The sequence below is a fragment of the Budorcas taxicolor genome, chromosome 14 (assembly GCF_023091745.1).
Source record: "Budorcas taxicolor isolate Tak-1 chromosome 14, Takin1.1, whole genome shotgun sequence".
In the NCBI taxonomy this organism is placed as follows: domain Eukaryota; kingdom Metazoa; phylum Chordata; class Mammalia; order Artiodactyla; family Bovidae; genus Budorcas; species Budorcas taxicolor.
In genome coordinates this window covers 86,384,609-86,400,778 of record NC_068923.1, presented here as the reverse complement: position 1 = coordinate 86,400,778, position 16,170 = coordinate 86,384,609, and positions in this window count along the sequence as shown.

The window sequence follows — 16,170 nt, the reverse complement described above, 5'->3', positions numbered from 1 at the left end:
CCAGGGTTGATCTCCTTCAGAATGGACTGGTTGGATCTCCTTGCAGTCCAAGGGACTCTCAAGAGTCTTCTCCAACAACACAGTTCAAAAGCATCAATTCTTTGGCCCTCAGCTTTCTTCACAGTCCAACTCTCACATCCATACATGACCACAGGAAAAACCATAGCTTTGACTAGATGGAACTTTGTTGGCAAAGTAATGTCTCTGCTTTTGAATATGCTATCTAGGTTGGTCATAACTTTTCTTCCAAGGAGTAAGCATCTTTTAATTTCATGGCTGCAATCACCATCTGCAGTGATTCTTGAGCCCCCCAAAATAAGGTCTGACACTGTTTCCAATATTTCCCCATCTATTTCCCATGAAGTGATGGGACCAGATGCCATGATCTTTGTTTTCTGAATGTTGAGCTTTAAGCCAACATTTTCACTCTTCTCTTTCACTTTCATCAAGAGACTTTGTAGTTCCTCTTCACTTTCTGCCATAGAGGTGGTATCATCTGCATATCTGAGGTTATTGATATTTCTCCCGGCAATCTTGATTCCAGCTTGTGCTTCTTCCAGCCCAGCATTTCTCATAATGTACTCTGCATAGAAGTTAAATAAGCAGGGTGACAATATACAGCCTTGACGTACTCCTTTTCCTATTTGGAACCAGTCTGTTGTTCCATGTCCAGTTCTAACTGTTGCTTCCTGCCCTGCATACAAGTTTCTCAAGAGGCAGGTCAGGTGGTCTGGTATTCCCATCTCTCTCAGAATTTTCCACAGTTTATTGTGATCCACACAGTCAAAGGCTTTGGCATAGTCAGTAAAGCAGAAATAGATGTTTTTCTGGAACTCTCTTGCTTCTTCCATGATCCAGCAGATGTTGGCAATTTGATCTCTGGTTCCTCTGCCTTTTCTAAAACCAGCTTGAACATCAGGAAGTTCACGGTTCACATATTGCTGAAGCCTGGCTTGGATAATGTTGAGCATTACTTTACTAGCATGTGAGATGAGTGCAGTTGTTTGGTAGTTTGAGCATTCTTTGGCATTGCCTTTCTTTGGGATTGGAATGAAAACTGACCTTTTCCAGCCCTGTGGCCACTGCTTAATTTTTCCAAATTTTCTGGCATATTCATTGCAGCACTTTCACAGCATCATCTTTCAGGATTTGAAACAGCTCAACTGGAATTCCATCACCTCCACTGGCTTTGTTCGTAGTGATGCTTTCTAAGGCCCACTTGATTTCACATTCCAGGATGTCTGGCTCTAGGTGAATGATCACACCATCGTGATTATCTGGGTCGTGAAGAGCTTTTTCGTACAGTTCTTCCATGTATTCTTGCCACCTCTTCTTAATATCTTCTGCTTCTGTTAGGTCCAGACCATTTCTGTCCTTTATCGAGCCCATCTTTGCATGAAATGTTCCCTTGGTATCTCTCATTTTCTTGAAGAGATCTCTAGTCTTTCCCATTCTGTTCTTTTCCTCTATTTCTTTGCATTGATCACTGAGGAAGGCTTTCTTATCTCTTCTTGCTATTCTTTGGAACTCTGCATTCAGATGCTTATATCTTTCCTCTTTTCCTTTGCTTTTTGCTTCTCTTCTTTTCACAGCTATTTGTAATGCCTCCCCAGACAGCCATGTTGCTTTTTTGCATTTCTTTTCCATGTGGATGGTCCCTGTCCCCTGTACAATGTCATGAACCTCATTCCATAGTTCATCAGGCACTCTATCTATCAGATCTAGTCCCTTAAATCTATTTCTCACTTCCACTGTATAATCATAAGGGATTTGATTTAGGTCATACCTGAATGGTCTAGCGGTTTTCCCTACTTTCTTTAATTTAAAGCTGAATTTGGCAATAAGGAGTTCATGATCTGAGCCACAGTCAGCTCCTGGTCTTGTTTTTGTTGACTGTATAGAGCTTCTCCATCTTTGGCTGCAAAGAATATAATCAGTCCGATTTTGGTGTTGACCGTCTGGTGATGTCCATGTGTAGAGTCTTCTCTTGTGTTGTTGGAAGAGGGTGTTTGCTATGACCAGTGCATTTTCTTGGCAAAACTCTGTTAGTCTTTGCCCTGCTTCATTCCGTATTCCAAGGCCAAATTTGCCTGTTACTCCAGGTATTTCTTGACTTCCTACTTTTGCATTCCAGTCCCCTATAACGAAAAGGACATCTTTTTTGGGTGTGAGTTCTAAAAGGTCTTGTAGGTCTTCATAGAACTGTTCAACTTCAGTTTCTTCAGTGTTTCTGGTTGGGGCATAGACTTGAATAACTGTGATATTGGATGGTTTGCCTTGGAGACGAACAGAGATCATTCTGTCGTTTTTGAGATTGCATCCAAGTACTGCATTTTGGACTCTTTTGTTGACCATGATGGCTACTCCATTTCTTCTAAGGGATTCCTGCCCACAGTAGTAGATATAATGGTCATCTGAGTTAAATTCACCGATTCCAGTCCATTTCAGTTCACTGATTCCTAGAATGTCAACGTTCACTCTTGTCATCTCCTGTTTGACCATTTCCAATTTGCCTTGATTCATGGACCTGACATTCCAGGTTCCTATGCAATATTGCTCTTGATAGCATCAGACCTTGCTTCTATCACCAGTCACACCCAGAACTGGGTATTTTTTTTTGCTTTGGCTCCATCCCTTCATTCTTTCTGGAGTTATTTCTCCACTGATCTCCAGTGGTATATTGGGCACCTACTGACCAGGGGAGTTCCTCTTTCAGTATCCTATTATTTTGCCTTTTCGTACTGTTCATGGGGTTCTCAAGGGAGAATACTGAAGTGGCTTGCCATTCCCTTCTCCAGGGGACCATATTCTGTCAGACCTCTCCACCATGACCCGCCCGTCTTGGGTGGCCTCACAGGCATGGCTTAGTTTCATTGAGTTAGACAAGGCTGTGGTCTTAGCGTGATTAGATTGAGTAGTTTTCTGTGATTATGGTTTCAGTGTGTCTGCCCTCTGATGCCCTCTTTCAACACCTACTATCTTACTTGGGTTTCTCTTACCTTGGACATGGAGTATCTCTTCATGGCTGCTCCAGCAAAGCACAGCCACTGCTCCTTACCTTGGACGAGGGGTATCTCCTCACTGCCACCCCTCCTGTAATTTAAAAGTAATTTCCAATAAGAAATATCCTGTTCTCAGGACATCCCTGGATGGTGGGTAACACTTAATATCATGTATAATTTGTTCAAAATTTCTGCAGAAATGTTTTAATTAAAAAAGGTAAAGTAACTTTATTTTTTCTTTTAACGTGAACATGATGATGAAAGATAAATAATTATCCAAAAGTCTACCACTCAGATGTAGCTACTGTTAAATGTGCAATATCCAAATATTTTTCTACATTTTCTATATAGATGGAGAGACAAATACATTTAACAGTAAAAAAAGAAAATGTAAAAGAAGTAATATTATATTTGCTTTTGACTTTTATTTAGACTTTTTCCTTCCTGTATGTTATGAGACCCTTTCCATTATCCATCAGTAGAGAGCTTGCTCTTTTTAACAGTTATACATTAATGTATGTAACTAACATCTTATACCTGGACATACACATTGTTTCCAGTTTTTACAGATTTTCTCATACTCTTCTATTGTTTTCCAGGATAGATTTCAAGAGATTAAGTAGTTGGTTTTGGTATGAATTACTATGCTACCTTCAAAAGTGTAAAAGGTTAATCACACTGAGGAATTTATTGATCATTTCATCACTGTTGTATTATTTGCTCCAGTTCAAATCTCTTGGACCCTATTTTCTTTATCTCTAGCATAGGATTGATGATGGTAATAGTTTTTTCTTATCTTAGTGAACTGAGGTTTTAAAATAGTAATAATATATAAGGACTTTATAATCATAGAGCACTGTGCCCATTTTAGCAATCATAGAAGGCATATGATGGAAATTAATTGAATATCTGCAGTTCTTCTTTAAACAAAACTGTGCAGAAGTTTAGTTAAAATTTTTTTTAGAATACGGAAACCTCTTAAACTCAAACTTCCAAGTTGATTTTCATTTCATTTTTTTTATTATTACAAAATATTTAGCATATAATAGCTGAGTAAACAGGTTGTTGCCTAAGAGCTCAGTGTCGGTAAACTAGTAGTTGCTTAGGGCTGCACGTCTCAAAATGCACGGCCTTCCCATTTTGCTGTAGGTTGAACTGGTGGTGGTGGTGGTTGAGTCTTGGTTTCCCCCCTAAATTCATATGTGGTGGTGGTAATTTAGTAGCTAAGTCATGTCTGACTCTTGTGATCCCATGGACTATAGCCTGCTAGGCTCCTCTGTCCATGGGATTTCCCAGGCGGGAATGCAGGAGTGAGTAGCCTTTCCCTTCTCCAGCGGATCTTCCAAACCCAGGGATTGAACCCAGGTCTCCTGCATTGCAGGGGAGTTCTTTACCAGCTGAGCCGCAAGGGAAGCCCAAGAATACTGCGGTGGGTAGCCTTTCCCTTCTCCAGCATCTTCCCGAACCATCAATCAAACTGGGGTCTCCTGCATTGCAGGCGAATTCCATAGCTCTGACTATATGAATCTTTGTTGACTAAGTGATGTCTTTCTTTTTAAATAAGCTGTCTAGGTTTGTCACACCTTTTTTTCCAAGGAGCCTGTGTCTTTTAATTTCATGGCTGCACTCACCATCTGCAGTGATTTTGGAGTGCAAGAAAGTAAAATCTGTCACCACTCCCACTTTTTCCCCTTCTATTTACCATGATGTGATGGGACAGATGCCATCATCTTAGTTTTTGGTGAAAAGCCAACTTTTTCACTCTCTTCTCTTACCCTCATCAAGAGGCTCTTTACTTCATCTCCATTTTCTGCCATTAGAGTGGTGTCATCTGCATATCTGAGGTTGTTGATATTTCTCCCGGCAACCTTGATTCCCACTTGAGCGTCATCCAGCCTGGCATTTCACATCATCTACTCTGCATATAAGTTAAATAAACAGGGTGACAATGCACAGTCTTGACATACTCCTTTCCCAAATTTGAACCAGTTAGTTGTTCCCTATAAAGTTCTAACTGTTGCTTATCAACCTGCATACAGGTTTCTCGGGAGACAGTAAGGTAGTCTGGTTTTCCCATCTCTTTAAGAATTTTCCACAGTTTGTTGTAATCCACATAGTCAAGGCTTTCTTATAGTCAATGAAGCAGATATTTTTCTGAAATTCCCTTCATTTCTCTATGATCCAACGAATGTTGGCAATTTGATCTCTGGTTCCTCTGCCTTTTTTTAAACCCAGCTGGTACATCTGGGTTTCACTTCACATACTGCTGAAGCCTAGCTTGAAGGATTTTGAGCATAACCTTACTAGTATGCAAAATGAGTGCAATTGTTGGGTAGTTTAAACATTTTTTGGCACTGCCCTTCTTTGGGATTGGAATGAAAATTCACCTGTCCAGGGTCAATAGGGGCTTCCCTGGTAGCTCAGCTGGTAAAGAATCTGCCTGCAATGCAGGAGATCCCAGATCAATTCCTGGGTTGGGACGTTCCCTTGGAGAAGGGATAGGCTACCCACGCCAGTATTCTTGGGTTTCCCTGGTGTCTCAGATGGCAAAAAATCGGCCTGCAATGCGGGAGACATGGATTTGATCCCTGGGTTGGGAAGATCCCCTGGAGGAGGAGGGCATGGCAACTTATTCCAGTATTCTTGCCTGGAGAATGCCTATAGACAGAGGAGCCTGGCAGGCTACAGTCCATGGGATTGCAAAGAATCGGACACAACTGAGCTAGCGACTAAGCACAGCACAAGTAGATGCCAGAGAGCTCGTTCTCTCTCCCATTCCTGCTTCTTTCCCTCCCTTCTCCTCACCCTGAAACACATCAGGAAACAATGAGAAGGCTGCTGTCTACAAGTTGTGGAGAGAGTGCTCATCAGAAACAGAGTCTCTTGGCATCTTGACCTTGGACTTGTCAGCATCCAGAACAGTGAGAAAAATTTATGTTGTTTAAGCTACCCAGTCTATGGTATTTTGTTACGGCAGCCACATAGACTAAGAAATATCATTTTTTCCCCTTTTTATCATTAGGATAGTCTTTAGGATGATTGGCTCAAAACTGCCAACTAATAAAAACTAAGGCCCAATTCCCTTCTGCTGTGTGTAACCCTGCTGAGGTAATTTGTCACCCTCGAATATCAATCTCATTTCATAAATAGTTGCAGTCTCGCCAACCAAACAGAAAATGGAAACCCTCAATTTTCCTGTAATTTTTTTTGGCATATAGATTCATACCATCATTTAATCCTCCTGAGAGTTCTTTGAAATTAACAGTTGGGAACAGGTATTTTAGATTTCAACTCTTCCTGTTTCATATTGGGAATATTCTCCTGCCATCCCAGAGAGGATAATGAAATAATGTTGCTAGTAAGCTAGATTTTCTGGCTCAGTGCCAACAGAAGAGAATATAGCAAGTCTCCTAAGCAGTTCATGGTAACCATGTACAAGTCCTTCAGAACTTTTGTATTGATGTTTGAACCTGTGGCAGTCATCAGTGTGGTACTCTCTACCAAGAAAAAAGAAAAGTCAGAACTTTTAGGCTTCATTAGTAGAAATATGGCTTCCCAAACTCAAGTTGAAAAAATACTGAACAAAGCATGTTGTTGGTGTATACTTATTTTTCACAGATTGTGAATTCATTTACTAAAATTAGTAACCCTGAAATCAAAACTAATGGCATATTGATGTGCAGAGCAGCAAAAAAATTATACATTATAAATTATACATTGTATAATTATACATTTATAATTGTATAGTTATACAATTATACATTGTACCAGTCCCCTGAAATGTATAATCCCTGATGAAATGGAAAAAGGTGACAGCCTATCTTGTCTCAGTTCTCATACTGTAAACAAGTATCCTTTTCAGAATATAATTACTGGATTTTTGGAATTTTGTGCTTTTTATGAGTGATTTGGCTGTTTTAAATGATCCCTAAGGGTAGTGTACTGTTCTTAAGTAACTCATAGAGGAAATATGTGTTAGGTAAGATTAACTGCCTAGAGCCAGACATCTTGGAATGCAAAGTCAAGTGGGCCTTAGGAAGCATCACTACGAACAAAGCTAGTGGAGGTGATGGAATTCCAGTTGAGCTATTTCAAATCCTAAAAGATGATGCTGTGAAAGTGCTGCACTCAATATGCCAGAAAATTTGGAAAACTGAGCAGTGGCCACAGGACTGGAAAAGGTCCGTTTTCATTCCAATCCCAAAGAAAGGCAATGCCAAAGAATGATCAAACTACCGCACAATTGCACTCATCTCACACACTAGTAAAGTAATGCTCAAAATTCTCCAAGCCAGGCTTCAACAGTACATGACCTGTGAACTTCCAGATGTTCAAGCTGGTTTTGGAAAAGGCAGAGGAACCAGAGATCAAATTGCCAACATCTATTGGATCATGGAAAAAGCAAGAGAGTTCCAGAAAAACATCTATTTCTGCTTTATTGACTATGCCAAAGTCTTTGACTTTGGCAAGGTCAAATGTGGAAAATTCTTAGAGATGGGAATACCAGACCACCTGACCTGCCTCTTGAGAAACCTATATGCAGGGCAGGAAGCAACAGTTAGAACTGGACATGGAACAACAGACTGGTTCCAGATAGGAAAAGGAGTACGTCAAGGCTGCCTATTGTCACCCTGCTTATTTAACTTCTATGCAGAGTACCTCATGAGAAAAGCTGGACTGGAAGAAACACAAGCTGGAATCAAGATCGCCAGAAGAAATATCAATAACCTCAGATATGCAGATGACACTACCCTCATGGCAGAAAGTGAAGAGGAACTAAAAAGCCTCTTGATGAAAGTGAAAGAGGAGAGTGAAAAAGTTGGCTTAAAGCTCAACATTCAGAAAACGAAGATCATGGCATCTGGTCCCATCACTTCATAGGAAATAGATGGGGAAACAGTGGAAACAGTGTCAGACTTTATTTTTTGGGGCTCCAAAATCACTGCAGATGGTGATTGCAGCCATGAAATTAAAAGACGCTTACTCCTCGGAAGGAAAGTTGTGACCAACCTAGATAGCATATTCAAAAGCAGAGGCGTTACTTTGCCGACTAAGGTCCGTCTAGTCAAGGTTATGGTTTTTCCAGTGGTCAAGTATGGATGTAAGAGTTGGACTGTGAAGAAAGCTGAGGGCCGAAGAATTGATGCTTTGGAACTGTGGTGTTGGAGAAGACTCTTGAGAGTCCCTTGGACTGCAAGGAGATCCCGCCAGTCCATTCTGAAGATGATCCCTGGGATTTCTTTGGAAGGAATGATGCTAAAGCTGAAACTCCAGTATTTTGGCCACCTCATGCAAAAAGTTGACTCATTGGAAAAGATTTTGATGCTGGGAGAGATTGGGCGCAGGAGGAGAAGGGGATGACAGAGGATGAGATGGCTGGATAGCATTACTGACTCGATGGACATGAGTCTGAGTGAACTCCAGGAGATGGTGATGGACAGGGAGGCCTGGCGTGCTGTGATTCATGGGGTCGCAAAGAGTCGGACACAACTGAGCGACTGAACTGAACTGAATTCAGTGTTTTTTAAGAAACTTTAGAGAACATAACTACCACCACTAACAAAAGTCAACTAGATACAGACATGTAGTAGTGAATCACAAAATTAGAATCAATATGGAATAATGTGTGGTATTACAGATTTTTTATAGTTTATAAATTATAAGTTAAAAAATCTGAAGTGTTAGCACAGTTGTGTCCAACTCTTTGCGATCCCATGGAGTATAGCCCACCAGGCTCCTCTGTCCATGGAATTCTCCAGGGAAGAATACTGGAGTGGGTTGCCATTCCCTTCTCCAGGGGATCTTCCTGACCCAAGGAATGAGCCCAGGTCTCCTGCATCGCATGATTCTGTAAAGATAAAAGGTTCTCCTACTCATTATTCAACTCAGTGATTGTAGTGCATTATTTTTGTTGTTTAATTCAGTTGAAACTATAAATTTGAATATATTTCATTCTTAACAACTACCCATCAAATATAGGTGTGGCCCTTAAGGTTTAACCTCCTTTTCTTTTTCTTCTATTTCCTATCACTCTTTCCAGGGTGATTTCTGATGGATACAAATGCCAGCTTCAAGTCAGAAAGCTAAAACCTAAATTTCTAATCATGACATGTCTTCTGGCTCTGGATCTGAATTTCTAAATACCTGTCTGACTTATCCACAAATGTCCCTGTCACAAATCATGCTCAGCATGTTACAAACAAAATTCATTTTCCCTTCCATGAGCCATTGTTTTCTGACCTATGTACCTTACCTGAAGTAATGAGCTTTGTTCATTATTCTGTGAATTTTTTCCTCACAACAATCTTCTACGTAGGTGTTGTAGTATGGATGAAGACAGGATTGTATAGATGGTATAAAGTGACCTTGAGATCAGATTTGGTTCTGATACTTACTGTGTGGTCTTAAGCCAATTACCTTTTTTGAGCATCATTTTCATGGACAGTAGATACAATATAGGTTTTATTATTGTTCTTCTTGAAAGTGTGGTAGGTACTCAAAGTGGCAGCAACAACACCCCACAGGGACTCGCAAGAAATCTCAAGTTTACCCTAAACTTGGTGAATCAATATTTGCATCTTAATATGATCTTCCCTCGTAGCTCAGTTGATAATCTGTCTGCAATGCAGGAGACCAGGGTTTGATTCCTGGGTCGGAAAGATCCCCTGCAGAAGGGAATGGCAATCCACTCCAGTATTCTTACCTGGAGAATCCCATGGACAGAGGTGCCTGGGGGGCTACAGTCCATGGGGTTGTAAGAGTAAGATATGACTTAGCGACTAAACCACCACCATGATCTTCCCAGGCAACTGGTTTGCATATTTAAATTTAAGCATCACTGGTCTGGTTTTCCCTTGCTAACAAAGGTTTTGTAGCGCCTTCAGGGGAGTAGATCATTCATGAGTCAGAAAAGTCCTGTAACTTACTAAAGCTACTATTACAATTATTGCCAATGCTCTTATGTACCTGTTATCAATTATATATAGCTGCTGTAAATGGATATTTTATTCAGAAACCTTGAAATATCTAATTTCAATCTACTTCATGGTTATTTTATTTACTAGAGAAAGGTTCATTCTTTCATTATCCTTTATTTTTTTTTATGCATTTTTTGGCTGTTCTGGGTCTTTGTTGTGGTGTGGAGGCTTCTCCTGTTGCAATGCAGTGCAGAGACTTCTCTCAGGGCCTCTCTTGTGCATGGGCTGAGTGAGCATGCACACTCAGCAGTTGTGGCATGTGGGATCTTACTTCCATGACCAGTGACCAAACCCACGTCCCCTGCCTTGGAAAGTGGATTCTTAACCACTGGACCACTGGGGAAATTGTCTTTCTGCCATTTTAAATTGTACTCCTTCAACATTTTAAAATTTGGATTGTTCAATAAGTTTTCCTTGTGTTCCATCTTTACAAAGAAAAACAGAAGCACTAGTTCTCATCTGAAATATATAGAAAACGAGCCCAAATCGTTGATTTAAAGAGGGATGTTGCAATAGCCTAGTTTAATCACAAAATCTCTCATACAATAACACTGCTTGAACGAACCTGTTTCTAGATTCTAATACTATTTAACCCTTATTAAACATTCATAATGTACAATGCACTGTGTGAACTGAGGTTTATAGATGCTTAACAATACAGTTCATCATCTAATCTGTGCCACTGTTACCTTGGCATAACACATTTCTAACAAGCTCCCAGGCAATGCTCATGCTGCTTTTCTGAGGATGATACTTTTCAATAAAGATTGTAGAGCAAGAAGAATTATATAGATGTCTGAGAAAGGAATAACAAAACAGTGATGGGGAGACGGCCAGGTTGGTGGTGAGAGTTGAGAATTAGCTTCTCTCTCTTTAAAGAGTCAACTGTTAAGTCCTTAGAATTCATTATGGTAAAATTCAATTGTGAAAAATCTGCTCCTATGGTTTTTCCAGTAGTCATTACAGAATGTGAGCACTGGACCATAAAAAAGGCTTGAGCACTGAAAAAACAGATGCTTTCGAATTGTGGAGCTGGAGAAGACTCTTCAGAGTCCCTTGGACTACAAGGAGATCAAACCAGTCCATCCTAAAGGAAATCAGTCCTGAATATTCATTGGAAGAACTGATGCTGAAGCTGAAACTCCAATACTTTGGCCACCTGATGCAAAGAACTGACTCACTTGAAAAGACCTTGATGCTGGGAAAGATTGAGGGCAGGAGAAGAAGGGGGCTACAGAGGATGAGATGGCTGGATGGCCTCAATGACTTGAAGAACAAACTCCGGGAGATAGTGAAGGATAGGGAAACCTGGTGTGTTGCAGTCCATGGCGTTGCAACTGAATGACTTAGCAATTGAACAAGAAGTTAACTGTGGCACTTAAAATAGTTTATATTTAAGTAAATCCACTGCTTAGAATTGGAAGGTAGCAAAATTTACAAAGTTCAGTAACTAGGTCTTTCCTAGGTGCATATACCATTCTTCATCTCCTTCTTAGCTCCCTGCCTTTTGTACATCGATCCCATAATATACAACACATAATGTTCTTATTGTTACAGTTCCTAAATTATCATTTATTATAATCTAAATGATTATACATAGGAAGTGAGAAATAGATTTAAGGGACTAGATCTGATAGATAGAGTGCCTGATGAACTATGGAATGAGGTTCGTGACATTGTCCAGGAGATAGGGATCAAGACCATCCCCATGGAAAAAAAATGCAAAAAAGCAAAATGGCTGTCCGGGAGGTCTTACAAATAGCTGTGAAAAGAAGAGAAGCAAAAAGCCAAGGAGAAAAGGAAAGATACAAGCATCTGAATGCAGAGTTCCAAAGAATAGCAAGAAGAGATAAGAAAACCTTCCGCGATCAATGTAAAGAAATAGAGGAAAACAACAGAATGGGAAAGACTAGAGATCTCTTCAAGAAAATTAGAGATACCAAGGGAACATTTCATGCAAAGATGGGCTCGATAAAGGACAGAAATGGTATGGACCTAACAGAAGCAGAAGATATTAGGAAGAGGTGGCAAGGATACACAGAAGAACTGTACAAAAAAGATCTTCACGACTCGGATAATCACAATGGTGATCACTCATCTAGAGCCAGACATCCTGGAATGTGAAGTCAAATGGGCCTTAGAAAGCATCACTATGAACAAAGCCAGTGGAGGTGATGAAATTCCAGTTGAACTATTTCAAATCCTGAAAGATGATCCTGTGAAAGTGCTGCACTCAATATGCCAGCAAATTTGGAAAACTCAGCAGTGGCCACAGGACTGGAAAAGGTCCGTTTTCATTCCAATCCCAAAGAAAGGCAATGCCAAAGAATGCTCAAACTACCGCACAATTGCACTCATCTCACATGCTAGTATAGTAATGCTCAAAATTCTCCAAGCCAGGCTTCAGCAATACGTGAACTGTGAACTTCCTGATGTTCAAGCTGGTTTTGGAAAAGGCAGAGGAACCAGAGATCAAATTGCCAACATCTGCTGGATCATGGAAGAAGCAAGAGAGTTCCAGAAAAACATCTTTCTGCTTTATTGACTATGCCAAAGCCTTTGACTGTGTGGATCACAATAAACTGTGGAAAATTCTGAGAGAGATGGGAATACCAGACCACCTGACCTGCCTCTTGAGAAATCTGTATGCAGGCCAGGAAGCAACAGTTAGAACTGGACATGGAACAACAGACTGGTTCCAGAAAGGAAAAGGAGTACGCCAAGGCTGTCTATTGCCACCCTGCTTATTTAACTTCTATGCAGAGTACATCATGAGAAACGCTGGGCTGGAAGAAGCACAAGCTGGAATCAAGATTGCCGGGAGAAATATCAATAACCTCAGATATGCAGATGACACCACCCTTATGGCAGAAAGTGAGGAGGAACTAAAAAGCCTCTTGATGAAAGTGAAAGAGGAGAGCGAAAAAGTTGGCTTAAAGCTCAACATTCAGAAAACGAAGATCATGGCATCTGGTCCCATCACTTCATGGCAAACAGATGGGGAAACAGTGTCAAGACTTTATTTTTTTTGGGGCTCCCAAATCACTGCAGATGGTGACTGCAGCCATGAAATTAAAAGACTCTCACTCTTTGGAAGAAAAGTTATGACCAACCTAGATAGCATATTCAAAAGCAGAGACATTACTTTGCCGACTAAGGTCTGTCTAGTCAAGGTTATGGTTTTTCCTGTGGTCACGTATGGATGTGAGAGTTGGACCGTGAAGAAGGCTGAGTGCCGAAGAATTGATGCTTTTGAACTGTGTTGTTGGAGAAGACTCTTGAGAGTCCCTTGGACCGCAAGGAGATCCAACCAGTCCATTCTGAAGGAGATCAGCCCTGAGATTTCTTTGGAAGGAATGATGCTAAAGCTGAAACTCCAGTACTTTGGCCACCTCATGAGAAGAGTTGACCCATTGGAAAAGACTTTAATGCTGGGAGGGATTGGGGGCAGGAGGAGAAGGGGACGACAGAGGATGAGATGGCTGGATAGCATCACTGACTCGATGGACGTGAGTCTGAGTGAACTCCAGGAGTTGGTGATGGACAGGGAGGCTTGTTGTGCTGCGATTCATGGGGTCGCAAGGAGTCGGGCACGACTGAGTGACTGAACTGAACTGAACTGATTTCGTAACAGTAAAAATGTTCAAATATGTTATTTTCCAGCATTTAACTTAGCTCTTAGGCTTTTTTGCAATGTGATAATTTGTGATTTCTAGAAATATATTGAAGTTTTCTCTGCACCCTAGTATAAAATCACTTAGAAATGTTTCAGGACAATTTGAAAATAATATAAATGCACACACACCTCTAAACTATTTACTTCTTAGTTATCTCAACTTTTCATTTATTTGGCTTACTAAATGCTTTAAGTATTGAAGTCACAGTCTGACAGTTTTTGTGATGTGTATTTTCTTTAAAGGATTACTTTATTAATTCTAAGTACATAAAGTGTACTAATGTTAAATGTACAATTTTAAAAAACATGTATACATCAGTAAAACTATCACTCATAGGAAGATATTGAACATTTATTTTACAATGGATTCATGTTATCTACCACAGAAAGCATCTTAAGTATTACAACCTGTACTGTATATTTTATAAATGTTATAGCTTGAGTTGTCTAATAAAAATATTGCTCCCTTATGACTCACTGTTTTCATAGTCTTTAAATTCTTTTACGGTTTTCTACAAATGTGGGTATCCAGGATTATAGATTGATTTTTGATCCAATTTCAATCTTTTAAAATAGGAACATTTAACCAGTTTGAGTGTGGTAACTCAGCAGTACCTGTATCAATCTACTTTATGCCAATTTTAATGCTTCCTTGCTGTTTTCCACCACTTCCCCTACAATTTGAATATGTACTCTATTTGTAGCATTTATTGTCAAATTTACCTTCAAGTAGCTACTACATAAAGCAGTAGGTACTGATTTTCCACAGGCAAGATGTACTTTACACAAGGTTTCAATCCAGTACCACCCCAATCGGTAATTTATAGTTTCTTTTTACACTACTAGTATTAGCATTACAAATTTGCTACTCTCCCACTCCTGTAATTAAAACTAGTGGAAACAAAACTATACTACTGGTTTTCCCATTTTGTCAGGTTAACATTTGATATGCCTTTATTCTACAGGTTCTGTCCACAGTGACAAAGTCCGTTTATTTTAATGTTTAACTTAAGAACATGCATATCTTTACATGCTAAAAATAAAGCAGTATTTTTTTTTGTTTTTACATATTGAACATTTAGCATGCCTTTTAAGCTTATAAAGACATAAGCTGAAATTTTAGACCCAGTTTACATATTTATGTTTGCATTTATTTTTATAATTCTACATAACACTGTAACCTTAAGGCTGTTTAACTAAACCTTACCACCAAGTTTTTAATCCCTTTGCCTTCTTAGTCTTATTATTTTAATCCATGTTTTTTGTTGGCTGCAGTACATCATTTAACAAAGTTTTCAATGGTAGTACTTAAAAGATAAACTTTCTCAGCCTCTGCATATCTGTGAACGCTTCCAATTGCCTTGGTACAGAAATAACTTGTCAGGACATCTAACTGGTTCAAAACTATTCGCCCTTAAAACCATAGATGGGCTCCGCACATGGTAAAGAATCCGCCTGCCGATGAATGAGGCAAAAGAGACACCTGTTCCATCTTGGGGTGGGGAAGATCCCCTGGAGGAGAAAATGGCACCCCACTCCACCATTCCTGCTGGGAGAATCCCCCAGTCAGAGAAGCCTGATAGTCCACGGGGTCGTAAAGAGCAGGATATAAGACTGAGCCTCTGAGCAAAAACTGTAGATACTGTTTTCTGACATTTACAGTTGCAAGGGAAAAATTTGAGGTCAGGCTAACTTTTATCCTCTTATAAGTGGCTTGTCTTCTCTGGTATACTTGTGGACTTTTTTTCTTTACCTTTTCTAATTTAAAAAAACTAGCAGGATATATATATGTAGGTACTGCTTTCTTTTCACTAAAACTTAATGGCACCCTGCGAGCCTTTTCTACTTGTAGATCTAGTTTCTTAACTCTGAATATTTTTCTTCAGTTAGTTCCTTAATTACAGTTTCAGCTTCATTTGCTTTGTCTTCTGTTTCAGGTATTCCTATTATGCATAGATTTTATCACCTGGACAGGTCATCGAGGGCTTCCTTTTTCTCTTTACTTGATTCCTTTTTCTGTTTTTTTTTTTTTTTTCTGCATGCTGTGAAAATTTCTCGTTTTGCGTTCACTTCAGTAATTCGATTTTGTGCCCCATCAGACTTGAACATTTCCGTTCTCTCAGCTCCCTCGCACTTTTCAAGTGCTCCGACAAGAGCAATTTTTATCATTAAGCATAGATCTTTAAGCTCTGGTGCGATATGATACTTAATCCTTGCTATCTCTTCTGTTTTCACCGCTATACTCGTTTCAAGAGGCGGCATTTTCTCAATTAGCTGTTTTCCTTAGGACCTGCGGTATCAGGACCTTGAAAATAAGAAAAAAAGAACTCAATCCCCTACGGTTTGACTGAATCAACACAAAGATTTCCAATGAGAATTATTCAAGATTTTGTTGAAATGTTTTTTCTTTCTTACCTTTTGAACAACCCTTCTAAGCAATGGCACCGAACGGGAAAGATGTTTCGGTTAACGAACAAAACAAACGTCCGAGAAAGTTCCCTCTACGTCATCTCTG